Raw genomic sequence first — 18,300 nt, 5'->3', positions numbered from 1 at the left:
GGTATAAACAATTAGAAAACCCATAGATGTTGGTATACTAACGTTCTGAGTGTGTAAGAGTACAAATATTTAATTATATGTGCTGTACAATGAGTTGCATTTATAAAATTTAAGTCTAACATTCAAAAAGTAAGTTTAAAGTAAAACAGTGTATTGTTTTGTGTTTTACGAACAGAGCTGTTGTTGAAAAATATAACAAATCTTATTATCACAAATACAGAGATAAATAAAAGATAAAAACCCCCAAGCGATGTCTCAGCAATAAAGTTGAGGATTATAAAGTTAAAGGTATGTGTGTGGTTCTTCATGGTTGATACACTGTAGCTTTGCGACAAAAAACAACAATAAGAAAGATTGATTATAGGTGATGACCAGCATTACTGCGCCATGGCTAGTGGTCAGAAATATAATAGCACTATATCAGATAATCTCTTTAATGATGGCGTGTGTGGTACGTATTTGTAAACAGTATTTAAGCGTATTTTCGATAATTGATACTTATCTGCTAATCAATTTTTGTTTCCGTGTTAACCAACATATGTAGTCTCGTGAGAAAGAAAAACATGGCGATAAATATATTGACATTGTATCACCAGTAAATCAAGACAGGCCTTTGGAATTATTGGAGATATGAGATTGAATATCTGGTGCTACAAAGGTGCCCTTTGTGAAATCGATTTGAACCCTATATTCTGCTGGTTTTCGTAACAATAGTAATGGTAAATACCATAATGCTACCAGTTCTCATTCGACATATTAAACTCAATAACGTTCCGGTCATTTAATCTTTAAAACTGTTCAGGTGCAAACAAATATTTTATTGCATTTATACTTTCATAAAGGGTTTATACAGCTCTAGATTTCAAGTCCTCTACTATTTGAAAATTTTAAATGGCCATTTCATACAAAAGACAAAATCCAGGATCTAAGTTTGCCCTACATTGTAAAACATGAGGGCCCATGAACGTATTAGTAAGTGTAAGCGATAAATACATATGTATATCTTAGTTATAGACATATAATAGTCTGCACCTGTTATGTACCAAGCAATATGCGATATCTTTGTCTCTATTCAACAACGTAGTTCTATCTTCTTTCGCACCACGATAAATGTCTTTTTAGAAAACTGTATAGAAAGAGATGATAAATAAAAGGACATAATTCTCCATTCTATTGGACATATAGAGAAACCTTTATTTAAAACTTTAGGCGTTTTCTTTAAAAACTTTCATTGTATTCAACTACAAAGAGAATTCAATCACATGAAGCTGGATACATATATATATATATAGTTTATCCTCAAGTTACTGAGAGTAACACATTTAAACTTTCTTAAAATTCCTCCTTTACTATTTACAGTTTCTTATAGAAGACGAAGACCAGCACCGTCGACTGCTAAGTTGTTATTTACAAATATTTTCTTAATGAACCAAAACTGAAGTTAACCAGTGATAAGGACTTGGTTGGAAAAATGAAACCCAGATTGAATTATTTTAGAATTAAATTGTTTGTTATTCACATTGAACTAAACATTTCCGTCTCTTTGTCATGCGACTTTAGTTTATTGGATGTTATAACCAATATAAATAGTTTTAATAAATACTCTGGTATTTCAACCTACCTATAAATGAGAAAGAAAGAAATACAGAAAGAAACAATCTTAGCGGAAGGTTTTACAGCTGTGTTAGAAATCGTTGTACGTAATTAAATCATTAATATTAACTCAATATTAGAAGCAGTCTAAGAGTTTGTTATTTCTGTTTAGTTTGATTTTTGTTTGTTTGTTTGTATTTCGCGCAAAGCTACACGAGAGCTCTCTCTGCTATCCGTCCCTAATTTAGCAGTGTAAGACTACAGGGAAGGTAGCTAGTCATCACCACCCACCGCCAATTATTGGGTTACTCTTTTACCAATGAATAGTGGGATTGACCGCCACATTATAACGCCCCCACGCTTAAGAGGGCGAACATGTTAGGTGCGACGAAGATTCGAACCCGCGTCCCTCAGATTACGAGTCAAACACCGTAACCCACCTGGCATTCCGAGCCAAATTTACAAGGATAACTACCAATCACAAAAAAAGTAATTCAAGTTCGGAACCCGGCATGGCCAGGTGGTTAAGGCTCTCGACTCGTAATCCAAGCGTTGCAGGTTCAAATTCCCGTCACACCAAACATGCTCGCCCTTTCAGCCGTGAGGGCGTTATAATGATACGATTAATCCCACTATTCGTTGGTAAAAGAGTAGCACAAGCGTTGGCGGTAGGTAGTGATGACTAGCTGCCTTCCCTCTAGTCTTACATTGCTAAATGAAGAACGGCTAGCGCAGATAGGCCTCGTATAGCTTTGTGCGAAATTCAAAAAACAAATCAAATTCCCCGGAAAAAATTAATACATGTAATATAAAGAAGATTTTTATTTATATTTTAAACCAAAAGGTTGTTTACAATTCTTATTCTCATTTAATAACTATTAAGTAACTAAACTGGTAATAGCCAATATTGTGTAACAAGATACACGTAAATTTTAGAACTCATTTATATTTTTTTATTTATATTACTGTCTTTTATTTTTTGATCAGAATAAGGTTTGTGTCCATGACCTATCTAGTCAGAAGTTAACCCTAAAAACGCAACAATTGTCTTGTTCCCAAGGCTATGGCGAAATTACATTATTTTCTGTTTTTATCAACAGGAGCTAATCAGATTAGCTCCAACGGTACCGTGTGCTCATAAAGTTTACATTTACGCTTATTTTTACAAAGAAAGATACCTGTTTGATCAAATGTTTTATTATTCATAATTCCACTAATGTTTCTTATAGATGGAAACCTTGGAAGACAAGAAGACTTATGATGCAAAAGGTTATCAATATTTTATTATAAGTTTCGTAAGTTATTGGGCTGCGCATAACACAAATGTTAGCTTCTAACTGTTAATCCAACTGTCTATGGTTCGCGTCTCGTATCTGCAACATTTCTCTCTCTCCACGTTTGGTCTGTGGATGTGTTTTAAGAGTAACGGTCAAATCCCGCCATTCGATTACTGTTGCCGAAAAATTGGTAGTTGACGATGTTAATTAGCTACTTTCACTTCAGTTTACTAGAATAAAATAGAAGAGACATGCGGAGATGACCCTTGTACAGCGTTGTGAGAACATAATAAATAAGCAAGCAAACAAACGAATAATTCATAATTTCCTTGCAGTGGGGAATAAAAATTTTGAAAATGTTATAAGTTCATGTAAGTATGTCATATAAACAGCTTAATAAGCGTCATACTCTATGTGAAATTACCACATGCGGTTTCTGCCTGAAGAATATATAAACATCGATTTACATGACGCTATTTTTGTCAGTAACCTAAATTTGTAAAAAAAGCTCTGAAATACATTAATTTGACAGTAAGTACTTTAGCTAATTAGCAATTCTTTCAGTAGCATTTCATGTAGGACAACAAATGGGCACTAGAGGGCACCATGTATTTAACTTTGGAACTCTGTGAAAAATAAAGAATGCAAATATATTTTGTTGTTCCTATTACATACTGTTATTAATAAATGAGCTTTATTTGTTTATTTTTATCTCACATTAACTTTACGGCTGCAAGATAATGTTTTATTCGGCTATTCAAAAGCCAATCATTTCTTAGTGTTAAAAGAACTACGTCTAAATTTCACCAGTAACTCTTTAACAAATTACACATTTTATCCAGTGATAAATATGATGTGAAATATAAAATTTTCAAGACGTCATATGGAGTAAAACTAGAGTCTTCAATCAATTCAAGTATATGTTTAGTTTGTTTTATTTATTAGTTCCTGATATAACTGGTATTGTTTTTGTCCAATATTATTTGAGTAAGACACGTTCTTCTGTAATATTAAGTATGAAGAAAAGGCTGAAAGAATCATATATTCACGATGCGATACATTTTTGTTGATCATTAAACCCTTTAGAGTAAATTTATCAGAATAGGTGGACATAGTTTGTCTTGTTTGTTTGTTTTTTTATTTCGATCAAAGCTACACGAGGGCTATCTGCGCTAGCCGTCCTTAATTTAGCAGTGTAAGACTAGAGGGAAGGTAGCTAGTCATCACCACCCACCGCCAACTCTTGGGCTAATTTTTTACCAACGAATAGTGGGATTGGCCGTCACATTATAACGCTCCCCACGTCTGAAAAGGGTGAGCATGTTTGGTGCGACGTGGATTCGAACCCGCGACCCTCAGATTACGAGTCTGGTGCTTTAACCACCACCTGGCCATATCGGGCCAAATAATGTCCTACAAGAATAAGTTGTCTATAAAGAAGGCGTATACTATATACAATACAAGGTAGAGAATCAGCACCAAAAAATAAAAAAAATTATTTTCGCACATTCGACTTGTACAAACATGTCACTAATTACATGCAGAAGACTTGCACCATCACTTAACAAAACAGTGACTACACATGAATAACGACATATTATTCGCTGGTTATGGGATGATAATTAACGCATTACAGCATTGAGTGTCTGAAAATTCAAGTCCTTAAAGTACGTTACTTGTGATTATGTAATAATTGTATTACATATCTTGTTTTCACATTGCAATGAACATCGTACATGATAAGGAAAATGTGGCAAACAAATAAGAAATTATTAGTCATTGTTGGCTTACGCTGCAGTGTTGGTAGGATTAAAACAAAGTATATGTTCACGAATTCACGACTGGCTTAGAAATAAATCTCTTGAACTGATATAACTTTTGAAATACGTGAAAAGAGAAAAACAAATGCTTTAAAATAACAGGGTACGTTTACCGCAGGTCTTCATCGTACGGTAAGCAATCGACGTAATCACCTAACAATTATTAGCTCTCGTCCTCATTCTGTCTCTGCGATTTATCATTCTTCCTAATTACCATCTAAATGAGATTTGGAGACTTTGCTATCAAGCTATGACTACAATTGCTACATATGGTCTATTATTACACCCTGATTTTGGTGATCTTACAAAAACGAACACATTTCACTCAACCTCGCGGAAATCCATGTTTCCGTTGAAGATTTAGGAACAGCTGCAATGTACCGCCCAAAATCTTTAAGATTCGCATGGACAGTATTTAGTCTGTGTATTCGCTATTCGTTTGTTTGTTTGCTTTTTGAATTTCGCACAAAGCTACACGAGGGCTATCTGCGCTAGCCGTCCTTAATTTAGCAGTGTAAGACTAGAGGGAAGGTAGCTAGTCATCACCACCCACCGCCAACTCTTGGGCTAATTTTTTACCAACGAATAGTGGGATTGGCCGTCACATTATAATGCCCCCATGGCTGAAAGGATGAGCATGTTTAGTGCGACGGGGATTCGAAGTCGCGACCCTCAGATTACGAGTCGAACGCCTTAACCCACCTGGTCATGCCGGGCCAATAGGAAGTTAAATATACACGTATGTATGGTTGCATATACAACTTTAACAGGCAAAGCTAGGGCATATCGCTCTAAAAAAATTATTTACCTTAAGGATTATAAAGAGTAAACCTGTGTCCAGTGTATTCATATTTTGTTCAATACTTTTCAGGTGTTAGTTAACTGTATAAAAGGAACCTGTTTTTCATTTTATATTAAAGTCTGAAACTAACGCCCCCACGGTTGAAAGGACGAGTATGCTTGGTGTGACGGGGATTCAATCCCGCGACCCTCGGATTGCGAGTCGAGTGCCTTAATCACCTGGCTATCTTTGGCCCTATTCATTTGTATAAGACCTTCGACTGTGTTATTTACACAATAATAAATAAAAATTATGAAACGTATCTGTGCCATCTGCTGCTTATGTGACATATTAATCACACAAAAGGAAAAAAAAATGTTATTTAGATTGATGTTAATTAAAGTAAATCTGTTAAAACATTTGCATACATAACATATATTGTTTAAAGAAATGTGTTTAAGTCAAACAATAGTAGTTGTGATGTATAAATATATGTGAAACAACATTGTTAAGAACGTAACATAACTGAAAAAGAAAGTATTAATTGGTTTATGGCTTGAATGTTTCTAGCAATAGAGATAATTATTTCTCGTAATTTAAAGCTGTTATTGAAACTTATGTTAAAAATTGCATAATAATATTCTTTTTTTTTTTTTCGCGGATCCTGTTGTACTATTCTCACGTTTACCTTTAAAACTTCACGAAATTATTTCATATACGTGATATTGTGAACTGCTTCTAATACCTTATTTTCTTTTCTTTTGTTTCTTTAATATAACACAAATATTTTTTTTATAAGGTTACAAAAACTCTGATTCATGTACTTAGGTTATTCTTTACCAGTTGCTATGGGCCGGACTGTTAAATGCCAGACTATGGACTTACTCGTCCTGTGTTTGAGTTCTATTACCACAACAAAATAATAACGTTCTGTATTTTAACGCTGCGATTGCGTCATAAGGATGACGAACAAACTCCATTTATGACAAGAGTAGCCTAAGAGTTGGCGGTGGATGCTGTTTATTTTCTGTCTTCACTGTAATTTATCGGTTTAAAGTAGCAGCCTTTGGGTAGTTTCGCACGAATATTCTAAAACAAAGAAAAATACATTATTTTAACTGTTATTTTCATAAAGCATTAATTAAAGGAGGACTAACTGCTGTCCTACTGGGGGACTTACAAGTAAACGTAAAGACAGGTGTATAACATTTTGGTCATACTATATCTGCAGTATCTAACGCCGAAGAGATTTTTCATGCCAGACTCTTGCGGCTCAGTGGGATACAACAAACGTTTGTGATTAAGACGCCATTTATATTATCAGATTTGTTCAATAACAATTATTTCTAAGTGAACTGAAATAAATTAGCGAAATATAATTTGTGGTAATTTAATTTAAATCATTATAAATTAGATTTAAAATAGTGACTTTAAAAGTATATTGTTTTTATTTTAAAATCATATGTTATTAATTATTATTTTCTTGAATTAACGAACTAGCTGTCTAGTGTTAAGGGGTGAAAACTACTTTAATAACTATTAATAAGAGCTTTTAAGAATTAAATAAAGTATTCAATAATATATTAATAATAATATATCTACTACAACCAGTGCCAACGAGGCCTTTGACTCTTTTAGAACTAGAGCTTTCCAGCCCAAATAGAATACACCGTTCCTTGAATTAGCTGCTGACCAGATATAAGACAGCTAGCCAACTAGACTAATTTATCTGTAGCTTGGCATTAACAAATAGGCCTCGTTCATTCCTATATGCTTTTATTTAGCTCAAGAAGTATTACTAATAATATAATCCAGGAACGTTGATAAACCAGTATTAAAATTATGCTTTTCAAAAGTTGTTTGACAAGTCGTGTATTCTTTACGTGTCCTACACAACTCGTGCGTCTGCTTATGGAATGTAGTTATTTTGTGTTAACAGTAAAATAATGTTTAGTAAATGTTATTGATTCCATCACTTTTAATCCACAGGAAAACTTAAATATAACTTTATATAACTACAAAGTAACACCACCATAACAGACATAGTGGAACCAACGTATTAAAATAAACACTTGGCAAATAAAGCTTGTGTGAGTGGTCAGAAACCACGGTTGAAAGAATTATTAACACTCTAGAACCTATTTCCTTTTAATTTTAAGAAATATATAATTAAATATAAGTATATGGTAGCATATATATCAAACGGCTCGAGACACAAATTTATTAAGAATTTTGTTGAGTACAGATATTTTTTAAATGTTACAGTACAATTACACAGTATTTTGATGTTACTTTCTTTGTAAATTTCTTTCCGTTTTGTATTTTACTATCCCAATAATCAATGCAAAATTATAAATTTACAACTGCAGAGCATAATCGCTCAAACTAGCGGTAGTAACAATAATTTGAATCAGAGGAAAAGACATCATGTTAAGCTTTCCTCAGTTAAGTTATAAAGCTGTTACCAGCTCTGTATTTTTGACTATTAGAAAAACAAAAAATATATTGGGTTTCCAGTGACCGTTTTGTTGGCTTCAAGGGTTAGAGGGCTGAAATATAAATTCTTTTGAAGATCACATAGCTGGACAGAATTCAAGATAAATGTAAATGTGCTTACAAACTGCGTTTGTTTTGATAGGTATAACGCTCCTTTACTTTGGATTTCTTCGTGAAGAGAGGTTGTACATCTCGAAACGTGACGAGCAGACATTCTTTATTAGGCTTCGGTAAACATGTTTTAATTGGTTTCTTCTATCTTTATTTGGTTTGTAAAACATGACTGTGTATTATTCATGCAACAATACTGTTAAACATAACGAGTTGTTATGCATTAGAGCTTGAAAAGTCTTTACTCGGTGAGGTATCAATATTTCTCCAGTAACTGTAACAAATATTACCTTGTGTCGTTAATGAAGTATAGATACTCGATATACGAATTAGTTGTTTTTCAAAGAGGTGTCACTAATGAATTACTCTGCACAACAAAGGTTTTGCTTCTTGAACACTGTTGGGTGTTCTTTATAGATTTTTGGCTGCAGATCACGAAGATCATATCCAAATTTGCTCATCACGTACCGTTTCATAAAAATCTTGGTTGACCAGGATATTGTTGCAATGGAAAAACGATATCAGGGCAACTGGAACCTGTCCATGCTTGCTGACTACTGTTGGACACTACAACGTGATGCACTGGACAATGAATACAAACAAAAATCAGAAGCAAAACACTTTTAATTATGTTGAACTTAATAGCGTATTAGAAACATAAACGCAATTAAGTACGTTATTGCCGGTAAACAGTTAACTGTCTATTTTTCAGAGTTTATACGTGATGAAACAAAACCAAAAATATATTTGTGCATACCCACCAGGTACCTGTCACAATCAGCAAAAACTTTTCAAGAAGCAAAACTTTTCAAAAAAATTGTTGTGTAGTGTTACAGATCCTTGCAAGACACCTACTTAAATCGAAACTAAAAATCAACTAGAGTTATGAGCATAGCTAATTAAATATATGTTTTTGTTGTTTTTACTCATAAAGTCTAGAATACATTATTTCATCAATTGCTTACCTTTACTTTTAACGAAATATTCGGCAGTAATCCTAGTAATAACTCACGAGGTTCGGCCAGCTTAAGAGATTATGGCTAGTCCAAAATACATATATTGAACTAAACACTCGCACTTAAACCTATAGATTTTGCATGCTTTTTGTTATAGTCAGTATCTGAGCAACTGTTAACGAAATTATTGGTTAGGATTAGCATGTTGCAGTTAAAACTTGAAAAAGCTGGCGATGAATTTAGGTACTATTTAAATTTAAACTTTTGTGAAGATAAATAATGTAAAAGTAGTAAAGATAGGTAATATAATAGGTCATTCTTGACTTATTGTCATATAATTTTCTGCAGGAATAAGTTTCATAACATACGTAAAAGAAACTATGAATAAAAAAATGAAGAGGGGAACTAAGGATGTAAACAGGCAGAGAGTAAGGAGAAGCCTAATTTTATATTTTAAGTACAGACTTACACAACAACACTACTTTGTCCTCAGGTTTCTAACGTGTCATTCAGGAATACCAGATGGTGGATACAAGGATAAGACAAATTGTAAATGGACTGAAGTCCCATGAGGTCTCTATAGTGTATGTTAGCTCTCATATTCCAGCCTAACACCTCCATTATACTGAGCTAGACTATTGCAACACTTGAGGAAGAGGATTTATTTTATGAACACACTAAAAGTAGTCATTTCTTTAACAAAGGTGGAAACCATTATTCTTTATGTCAAGCTTTATGGTAGCTAATCTACCATTTAGTACGATTTACACTCTCGCTTAGACTGTGCAGCATCCAGTGATGTGATAGAGCCACATCGTGTTCACATAAATGCACAGGTTAAAAAAGCATATTCCATAATTTTTGTTAGTGTTGGCTCATCTGCATTTAGTTGGCTAGATACATTGAACTCAGTAGGGAACATTGAGGTAGCATATATTAATTTATTGACGTTTTGAAATTCTTGTAAGGACCATTTTAAGGTGAACTTCACTTCAGGTGCGAAATTTTGCATAAAACTGAGCACTTCACAGATCCACGCTCAAGGACAGGTTCAGAAGACAAAAAAACTGAAATTAATTATTGATACTGTTTAAATCGCAATACTTTTGAAGGATTGGTTATGTTACAACTTCTACTTATGGAAAACATCACCTGTTAAAAATTAGAGATATATATAATGGTTTAGTACAGGCACATTTGACATCTTAGAACAGGATATTTAATACTTTCAAACATTACAATCGTGCAGTAGCAGGCATTTATATAATTTTGTTAATGTCTACTGGTGGCCTACCAAATCATATAGATTTATATACGGGAAAGCGATAGGTTGTTAAAATTATAAAAGGAGTATATATGCTTAATTGACCAATTATTGTTGTTAGACAATGTTTTGTATTTGTGTAAATCATATAGATTTTAATGATTATTTTTAGTAGTCGAAGCATTAAATTTTAATATAATTATTTAAATAATGTGCTTTCAAATCTCATTTCGAGTTGTTATTTCTTAACTGTTGAAATGTTATTAAAACTAAATTTTTTATTTACTAGATATTTTAAAACCTTAAGCATCCAGTCACCTTTCTTTAATGATCAAATAATTTAACAATTGCAAAGCTAATTATTCAAGTCAAATGAATCACTTTGAGTTTTCTTCATTTATAAGCATTTCAGGAATTATATTATTCATCTTTGACATTCAAGTTGAAAAAAAAATATCTTGAAAAACCAACAATGAAGCTTAGATTTTTCCAATAATTAAAAATCTAACGACCTGCAGCGTTACTAATTACATTATATCATATAAAACAATCCATATAATGCTATGTACCTTTGTTGAGTTAGATAAAGAATTTAATGTATACATTTTAGGATAATTTTGACAACAATAAATGCGGTTTTATGAATTATATTTATTAACCACTTTCATAATTATTGCTAAAGTTGGAAAATAGATGTCGTTGTTTGTTTGTTTTTTGAATTTCGCGCAAAGCTACTCAAGGGCTATCTCACTTAGTCGTCCCTAATTTAGCATTGCAAGACTAGAGGGAAGGCAGCTAGTCATCACCAGCCACCACCAACTCTTGGGCTACTCTTTTACTAACGAATAGTGAGATTTACCGTCACATTATAACGCCCCCATAGCTGAAAAGGCGAGCACGTTTGGTGCGATGGGGATGCGAACTCACGACCCTCAGATTACGAGTCGCGCGCCTTAACACACCTGACCTTGCCGGGCCAGATGTCACTGTATTATACTGTTGTTTTGCAATAGCTATAATATGTCATTAAATTTACGAAATAAAATACAAAAGGATGCCAACTGGTTTTTACTGATTTACACATGAAAAAAAAACAACAAAATCACTTTATTATAAAAAAAGCTAAAAGACCATTCTGTATTATTAGTCACGTCAGCTTCAAAGCCCTATACATAACCTATACATATTTGATTTTAAATTAATTAAAAGCGATAACATTCAAATGTATAATACAGTATTCTGAGGTCATGATTATGAAATTGTCTTCTCAACAAATCAATTTCTCAAGTATTACTATTAATTTATTTGATATTTTTTTAATTTCAGTGCTTGATGATATGAAATAATCATTCAGGATAATGTGTACACATCATTAAAATTTAAAGTTATAACAACAATAGTTTAGTAAATCACTTATTGAAGATCATTAAACTGAGTTGTAAATGTTGTAACTATAGCACTGGTGCATTAATGTATACATACAACCTTCTTTCAGCTAGCAATAATGAAATATAAGATTAAAAATAAATTGTTTATTATAAGAGAAACATCAGAGTATAAATAAATACAAAGAAAGGAGAATTTACTTTAGAAATAAATCATCTATTAAACTAGAACAAAACTTAAATCCGTATTTATTTTCTCACTGCTATAAAATAAGATAAATGTATGAATGTTGGATAAAATGGAAGAAGATAATTAACATATAAAAACGTAGAAAATTATTATATTTTTAAACTAATGATAAGATCAAAGTGGTATTTACCATGACAATGAAATGCGGTTTCATTAGAAGTTGGTAAGCTGTTTATACAATATTCTGATAGAAGACCTAATAATTTTGTAAAAAAAAAAAAAAAAAAAAAAAACTCTATACCTGACATTACATAGAAGTTCATTTACTCTAGCATTAGGTTTTGTATTCAAATTTTTTAAGTAAATCATTTGAGACGGCCGTTATTACATCTGATAGATGGGTTGCTTAGACTATAAAAGTCTGTGAAAACAATTATTTCACTGTCCGTGATTTACAATAGATTTCCGAAAGCTTGAATGAATGTTCAGTAAATATAAAAAAATACATAATATTATGTTTGGTACAAACGGTCAGACGACACAAATGATGCGATTTAAGAAGAAATAACCGAAACTAACAAAGTTTACAAAAATAAGAAATTGAGCTTCGTTAACATAAAACTCAAATCATACATATATTTACGATGGCGATAAAGAGAGAAAAAGTTAACATTGATTACATTGAACTTGAGTGTTTTGGAATGTCCTGAGTACATGTAACGTCAATAAACAGGAAAGAAAGCATTCTAAACAGCCTTACCAACGTATAATTGATGTTAAATGAATTTAGTACCAAACCACGAAAAATAATAATAATCAGCTACAAATACAAGACGAAACAGAGTAACGTAGTAGCATGATATTTGAGGTTTGTGATGTTGTTAGTGACCGTACTTGACCCTTGAATGACAACATAATTGGTTGACCACGTTACCCACAAGGTATCGCAACGTATTGAGCATAACCACATGATTGTCTCTCATAAACTAGGTTTCCGGTAGTTTCAAACGCGACACAGCTATCTTGAATAACCTTGGCCAAGAATAATAATTATTTAATAAGAGTGTTTATGACAGAGTGATCTCTCAGACTACACTCAGTTGATTACACAAATAGTCAGACAAAATACTTCTAAGACTGTCAGACCCTCAATGTATTGTAATTTTATTTAGTTCACATATAAACTTGCTTTGGTTCGATTGTGAGCACCGAAGAACAAAAAGGAAGGGAGATCAGGACGTAACCAATATGTGCTAAGGCCTTCGGGTTTACATGAAGTTAACGAGGTTTTTCTTTTCTACTAATGTAAGAACATATTATATCCACCTAAATTATACACATTCAGACGAAAATTTAAGGCTTTTTTGTCTTTTGTATTATTTACTTTGTTTACAATAGTATATATTTCTAATAAGTTATCGATTCATTAAATATTTTTTTCATAAAAAGTTTGAATAATTTCCAATTTACCATGTTCCTTTATAAACTAATTTTCGTGTAGTTATCATGATGCATTCTTAATTGGAATTACTTATAAGTTACTAATATAGTTTTAATCTATTTTATATAAACATCTGAGAATTAGTTTCTCATAATTAGCAGAAATTTGTTGTACATAATGTATATTACGCTTCTTTCAAAGCCCGTTCTTGAAATACTAGTCTATCAACTTCAGATATTGTTTCCGCTTCTGTATAATCATATAACTTTCTAAACGTATGTAAAACTAATTAATATTTCATACAATAAATATAAGAATTTTTCAGGTATACAATCAGATCTACTGAATAAAAACCGCTTTTTTACTACAACAACCATTCTCACCAACCTGTATTTTATAAAACCTTTTTCTCATACCTTTTGTTTCTTTAAAGGTTATTAACGTATATGAAGTAAGCCTTTAAGTAATGTTATTCCTCGACTCCTAGTCCGAGGGTCGCGGGTTCAAATCCCGGTCGCACCAAACATGCTCGCCTTTTTAGCCGTGGAGGCGTTATTATGTGACGGTCAAATACCTTGGTAAAAGAGTAGCCCAAGAGTTGACAGTGTGTGGTGATGACTAACTGCCTTCCCTCTAGTCTTACACTGCTAAATTAGGGTCGGCTAGCGCAGACAGCAATCGAGTAGCTTTGCGCGAAATTCAAAAACAAAAAAAAACACAAACTCTTTGCCTGCTGGGCACAGTTGCAAACTTGGTGAATTGAGATTGCGTGATCTGAAGGTTCATACTGAAATAATAAGACCAAAGAAACTATAGCAGGAGCACCGCACGTTTTATGAGGAAATATAACTAAAATCATAAAAACTTCTGGTACCTACGAAAGTCAGCGTCCGCAGTAGGATCTAGGAATATATTTGAACAGATCTCGTTAAGTGAGTTCTAAAAACATATAGTTTTACATATTTTTTTCTGTTATATAATTAATGATACAACAAATTAACAACACTTTAAAGGAAAAGTCAGTTTTATGTCCACCTCTGTATATCAAATATAAATTGTTCTCAACAAGAACACTGTCACCAAAATTACTTTTATCTGTCTTCACCTGACATTATATTGAAAGAACACATTCTACGTCATTGATAAATATTTGTCAGCTGTTGTGGTATTTTTAATAATTTGTATCCAGAAACGACAATTAATGCGACCAGTAAAATAAGGCACGAAAACAGATATCTTAATGAATACCAATAAAGTTGAAATTAACCAAACAGATAATCTGGAACTATTTCGTCAACAATAAGTAAATCGCAATTCTGATTTAAAAACAACTTTTGGAAATATAAAATTATATTAGTTTTTAAAACACAAATCAGAAAGCTTTAATAGTTATTTCACACAATTCGTGTAACTTGATTAACTTTTAAATCGTAACAAGGGGAAAAATTTAAGGAATGTGAGTGACACTTTTCTGGTCTGGATAAAGTTTAAACAGTTTCAGATACGGCAATCATGATTTGTTTGTTGCAGTTATTTTACTAATACATGCTATGCCATCTGTGAAATAGACAGCTTGGCATAGCAAATCCGTGATGACGAGAAAACCCACTTGTAGAGAAAAATATATATGTAAAAACGGCTTGTATGGGTAGAGAAAGCTCTATGTGGAGGAGCGAACATCGTTTCGACCTTCTTTGGTCATCGTCAGGTTTACAAAGAAAGAAAGAGGTAACTGACCAATAGCTGACCATATATTTGAAGGCGGTTGGGTAGTTGAGTGTTGGTCGTACTTAGATGTTTGATTATGTTTATTAATACGGGTATAAAGGTGTTCCTTTGTATTGAGCTTATTTTGGGCTTGAGTTGTTGTATAAGTAAGGCTTCTTTAATTTTGCGTTCGTTTATGTTGGTTTCTTTATTTAGTATTTGAGTGTTTTCTATGGTTATGTTGTGTTTATTTGACTTGCAGTGTTCGAAAACGTGTGAAGGTGACTTTTTATGTTCTTTGAATCTGGTTTCCATTTTTCTACTTGTTTATCCTATATAGAAGTCGTGGCAGTTATCACATTGTATATTATAAATAATGTTGGTGTGGTGTTTGTCAGTGTAGTTTTTACATGGTATGGACCTCAGATTTTGCCTGGTTTTTGAATAAATCTGGTATTAACTGGAATGTCATATTTTGTTACTAGTTTTTGCCAAATGTTGGTTATTTTTCTGCTGATGTTGGGAATATATGGTATGCAGCAGTATATGGTTTCGTGATTTTTTAAATCATGGGGTATATATACTTTCATTAGTTGATTTTGTTTTTGTCTAGGTGTGTGCGCATAATGTTTTCTATGATTTGTGGAGGAGACTTATTGATGTTGATGAAGTATTGCTTTATTTTGTCTAATTCGTCATTAGTTTTATCTTATGAGCATAGTTTTATAGCCGTGTTTATTTGGTGTCTTAGTATGTTGAGTTTTTGTTTTGTTTCATGTACTGAATCCAGTCTGAGTGATTTTTCGGTGGTTTTCTGTTTGAAATTGTGTATCGGTTCTTGTAATCTTGAGGTTAAGAAATCATATTTAATTGCTTTCTTTCTGTTCACATGTGAAGTTAATGTTGAGAAGCACAGAGCTAATACGTTTGAAAAAATTAAGTGCCAGTTCTGAAGATGTGAATCCCGCAACCGTGTCATCTACATATCTGTACCAGTATAGTGGTGGATGTAATGCTATGTTAACTGCTCGTGTTTCAACTTGTGTCATAAAAATATTGGCTAGAACTGGTGATACTGAGTTGCCCATGCTTAGGCCATTTGTTTGTATATAGTTGTGGTTGTTGAACATGAAGTTTGTCTTCATCGTAGTGAATTCTATGAGGGTTGCTAATTGGTTGCTGGGAATGTCTATTGATGGGTTAAGTCTCGGATATAGTGTTCTAAGGCTATCTTGCAAAATTCAGCGGTTGGGACTTCTGTAAAGAGGGATATGACATCGAAAATGTCCATTAAGGCTTTATGATTAAGTTCATTAAGATTAGACTTAAAATTAAAAGAGTTTTTCATGAATGAGCTGGCTGATGTTAGATATTTGGAGAATACCCATGCTATGTATTTACCAAGATTGTAATTAAACGATTCATATGTGGACATTATTGGTCGTCGTGGACAATCTGGTTTATGAGGTTTGAGGATGCCGTGTATTTGTGGTGTGCGTGAGTCGGTCTTGCATAGGTAGGAATAAAGTGTTTGTGAAATTGTGTTGGCTTTTTTCATTTTTAGTAGTATTTTCTTTTGTTTCGTTTCGTTTCGTGTGTCTTTGTTGGATTTGTGTGTATTGATTTAAATTTGTTTGTGTCTGATAGGATGCTCTTCATTTTTTGGATGTATTCATTCATGTTCATTATGAATATAGCATTTCCTTTATCTGTTTTTAGAATTTTTATGTTTTTGTCTTGTTTTAGATTTTTGATGAAATTAATGTTTCTTTTTGTAAGGTTGTTTTTTACTTTTCTGTTTTGTGAAATTATGTTGACGGTTTTGTGAGAAACTTATTTGAAAAAAATCGCTTCAGATGTTGTTTTTAGGTGTTTCTGGAAAATATAAATTTTAATTTTTTTTTCTGGGAAGTTTGGCTATTGGATGCCAATAGAATTGTCGAAGTTATCTTCTTTCTGTTGGTTGTTTTCAGTTATTTTCTTGTTGTTTTTGCTTTCTGTGGAAAGTCTCATGGCTAGGTCTTCTAAACATGTTTCAATTTCTGTGGTTGGAATGTACCTAAATGGTATTGAAAGGTTGAGTTCTTTGTTAAGTAGTCATCTTTAAACGTTTTCGAACATTGCAAATCAAATAAATACAACATAACCATAGAAAACACACAAATACTAAATAAAGACACAAACATAAACGCAAAATTAAAGAAGTCTTACTTATACAATAACTCAAGTCCAAGATAAACCAATATATAGGAACACCTTTATACCCGTATTAATAAATATAATCAAACATCTGAGCACGCTCTCTACATTCCTACACTCAATTACACAACCGCCTTCAAACATGTTGTCAGCTATCGGTCAGTTAGGTACCTCTTTCTTTCTTTGTGAACCTGACGATGACCGAAGAAGATCGAAATGTTGTTCGCTCCTCTGCATGGAGTTTTTCTCTACTCATACCAGCCGTTTTTACATATATATTTGGCATATCAAAACAGTTCTTCTGTTGTATATTATGTTCGTGGAGTTTTACAATTATAGTACAAGCCCAATTTCTGGCTGTCTTCCTAATAGATTCTGAATTGGAATTTAGTGTTCTAGTGGCAATCAGTTATTTCTTTTGGTAAGTGAAATGTCTTTGTGGCGGAACTGCTCGAGTTGGATGTACAGTTTAATGGTGAGCTATTTATATAGCTTTGGATTCCGTTTGTTTGCCAAATCATTCGTTGAAATTGTCGTGTAGCTGTGAAAATTGTGTAAGATATAAAATACTGATATCAGGGCCATATTGAGAACCTTGGCAAGTTTATTAATAGTGATGACTTTCAAATTGCACTGTCATTCTTGTGCATGCATTTTCATGCTGATTATTCAGTCATCTGAATAAGTGATCATGTTTTCAATTGATTTTTTATGGTGGACTCTAAAATTTAGTTGGAAGATGACCCTGCACCACTGTACCTATTTCGAAATATTTCAATAACACAGATAAAGATTAATCAACCAGTTTAGCTCTGTTGAGACTACGGACGAGGAAAGATATGGCATAATTCAGATGATAAACAAAGTAAACCAATTCTACTACTATCAAATGTATATGACAATGAAAGAAAACAGCTTATTCCCATCTTGAATTCTTCTTCATGGAAACATCATAAACAGCCCTACATGTGAGATCATCATTTAATGCCATACGCATATCTCTCTAAGTTTGTCTTTGTCTTTATGCTAATACTGATAAATATAATAAATTATAATCAATATAAGAGTTGCAGCAAATAA

This window comes from Tachypleus tridentatus, chromosome 5, assembly GCF_004210375.1.
Source record: "Tachypleus tridentatus isolate NWPU-2018 chromosome 5, ASM421037v1, whole genome shotgun sequence".
Lineage (NCBI taxonomy): Eukaryota > Metazoa > Arthropoda > Merostomata > Xiphosura > Limulidae > Tachypleus > Tachypleus tridentatus.
Note: the sequence above shows the minus strand (reverse complement) of the source record.